This window comes from Triticum urartu, chromosome 3 (genome assembly GCF_003073215.2).
Source record: "Triticum urartu cultivar G1812 chromosome 3, Tu2.1, whole genome shotgun sequence".
In the NCBI taxonomy this organism is placed as follows: Eukaryota; Viridiplantae; Streptophyta; class Magnoliopsida; order Poales; family Poaceae; genus Triticum; species Triticum urartu.
In genome coordinates this window covers 722,474,644-722,477,955 of record NC_053024.1, presented here as the reverse complement: position 1 = coordinate 722,477,955, position 3,312 = coordinate 722,474,644, and positions in this window count along the sequence as shown.

Genomic DNA, 3,312 nt, shown 5'->3' with positions numbered 1-3,312 from the left:
CACTATGTGGCGGTCAAACGAATCTTTCGATATTTGGCTCATACCCCAAACTTTGGCTTATGGTACCCAAGAGGATCAAAATTCAAGCCTGTAGGGTACTCGGATTCCGATTGGTCGGGAGACAAAGTGGATAGGAAGTCCACTTCCGGAGGGTGCCAATTCCTTGGTTGCTCTTTGGTAAGTTGGTCTTCCAAAAAGCAAAGTTGTGTGTCTCTCTCGTCCACCGAAGCGGAGTATGTGGCGGCCGGTAGTTGTTGTGCACAACTCTTATGGATGAGGCAAACTTTAAAGGATTATGGTGTCACTTGTGACAAAGTGCCTCTTTGGTGTGACAATGAAAGTGCCATCAAGATCTCTCTCAACCCGGTGCAACACTTCAAGACGAAGCATATTGAGATCCGGTATCACTTCATCCGGGATCACATTAGGCGAGGAGAGATCGAGCTCAACTACGTCAACACTCATGATAACCTTGCAGATATCTTCACGAAGCCCTTGGATGAAGCAAGATTTCGCGAGTTAAGGCATGAGCTAAATATCATCGATTCGAGCAATGTTGCTTGAACCCTTGCACACCCCACCATACTCAATGTGTTGTCCTATTTAGATGTAGGCATGGACATAGGGGGAGTGATGTTCTCTCAATGAACTCTCCCTCCCCCCATTATGCATAAATCAATCAAGTCTTTCACATTAGCCATGTTTGATGGTACTTGTGCTTCAAAGACGAGTTTTGGTCATGGACCCAAGGATAATTCTTCGCGGTGCCATACCAATTGACTCAAACATAGGTGGCTACAGCCATCGCCCTCTCTTTTGGAGAGGTGGTGTCTCGTGGTTGGTTCGTTTATCGTGTGCCTTTCTGGTTTTGTGTGTTGCGTGATCTTGTGGTGTCGTGTTGGCTCGGAGTGGTTTGTGCAAAGATCCAGTTTTTCGCGCTCGAAACGTGCATCTTCTTGAGCCCACGGTACTACCGTGTCTGGGCGCGGTACTACCGCTTCAGGAGGCACGGTACTACCGCGCCACAGCACGGTACTACCGCTCTGGTGCGGTACTTCGGAAGTACCGCACCGTGCGGTACTACCGTGTCTGGGCACGGTACTACCGCGCCGTCAAGGGCGCGTGGGGGTTATGACTCGGGCAGGGGAGTTCCAACTCCCCATACCCATTCATTGTCTCTCTCTCTCCACGTCTCTCCCTCTCAAGAACGGTGCCGGAGGCCCTCGCCGGATCTCCGTCTCCGGCCACTCTCCTCGGATTCCGACCGGTGGGATCGTTCCCCACCACTTCCTCTTGCCATGGACCAAGGTTTTTCCCCAAGTCCCTCTTTTTCTTGGCTATTCTCTTGCTTCTAGGCTTTTGGGGAGAAACTTGTCGTTCTTGAGATTTTAGGCCAAATCTATGCAAGAGTAGGATGTAGGAGAGTCGTGATGCGTAGGAAACATACTTGATATGCTGTATTGTGGTAGCTTTGTCCAACCGTAGTACCGCCGTGGTTTCGCGGGCTTTCTCAGATTTGAACCAGTTCAGATCTAACGCGGTGCGGTACTACCGTACCGTGCGGTAGTGTCGCTCCGCAGACGCGGCACTACCACGTCGGCCGCGGCGCTAAGGTCGTACTACCGCCCCTACACCCGGTACTACCGTGATCTTGCACGGTACTACCGCGTCTAAGAGCCGTACTACTCTCTTAGCTCCGCAGCTCTTGGCAGTACTACCATAGGGATCAAATCTCTCTCTAGGCATTTACCATGTGTACTTTCTACTTGTTTCACTTGCTTTGTTGTGGTCTTTGCATTAATCTCTCTTGGCTGTTGTGGGTGTTTTTGCGTTCTGTGTCTCAGGTGGTGGCTCTCGCCGTTCCAATCCCAGTCGTGACACTGGCTCCAAGCTTCTGCGCAACCCCCAAGATGAAGCCCCAGAGGGCTCCAATGCCCCCAAGCGCAATGTCAAGACCACTGCCAGCAAGCAAAAGGAACCGGCTAAGGGCATGGACGAGATTTCAACCACTGAGTATGTTAAGTGCCGGAAGATCAATCCCTATGTGAATCCTCGGGCTATCCTCAGAGGCACCGAGTTGTTCTGGACCAAGCAACAGGCTCTCATCTATCTGGATGTGATCAAGAACAAGCAGAATACCTTCATGGATGTCAAGTGGATAGACATGCATCACCTGCGGAAAGACAAGTTTCGTGACTATTGTGGCGAGGCTCTGGACTTGGTGGAGCAGTTTGCTATTGAGCCGGTGATCTCCTTTCACCTTGACTATGACCCTGAGCTTATCTGTCAGTTCTTTTCCTCAGTGTACTTTCATCCCGGGGAGGAGCGGAGGATGACCTGGATGACCAATGGCCGTCAGCTGTCTACTACATGGAAAGAGTTCATGGATCTGCTGCACATTCCTGATGACGGGCTTCACACCCCCGTTGGCGTTCGCCCCCATGCCAACTCTAAGTTTGCCAACAAGAACCAGCTTCAGCCCTTCCTTGTTGAGAAGGTACTCCCCAATGGCAAGTCATCTTGGGTGTTGAACTCCTTTCTGGATATCATGCATCGCATCTTCCGCAACACTCTGTTCCCATGCATTGGCGACAAGGACAAGGTTCATGCATATCTAGTGGACATGTTGCTCTTGTGTGCAGAGGCACGTACTTCTCAGACTCAGCCACTTGATGTCTCACACGTCATGTGGTGTGAGCTTCGGTTTGCGGTGTTTGATCTGTTAGTTAACATTATCTTATCTCCTCTATCTCCCCTCTCTTCTCTCACTGACCCATCTGATCTCGTTTCTGCAGGTAGAGCGGCCAGAGGAGCAGGCCAACATAACACCAACGTGGTGAGCTTCCCCTCTCCACCATCTATCCCAGATCTGAACATCAACTACAATTTGTACGTTTTGGTTATGCTCTATTTCAGTTTATACAAATCTCGTTTTGGTTAAACTTCTGTCTTTGAGGTATGTGCAATCTTGATGTACCACCATGTAAAAAAACTGGAGTGTGTGCACAATTTTTCCTATGGAACTATTATGGAAACCAGATGCTTATTCTTGAAATGATTGCTCATATCAAAGAAGAGGTCTCCTTTGGCTCCATTTTGGAGTTCTTATCCAAGTTCTGTTCTAATTACTAGATGATGTTGTGTTGATGCTGTTCTTCACAGTTGATGGCAATATGACCTTGACAAGTGTAGTGGTTCGGTTTGGAGAAAGAGAGAATAAAGTATCCCTATACATCAGTACATTTGGCTACTAATGTAAGAATACAAAAAGTCGTTTCAGTAGCTTTCACAGGTTCATCAAGGAGTCGGCTG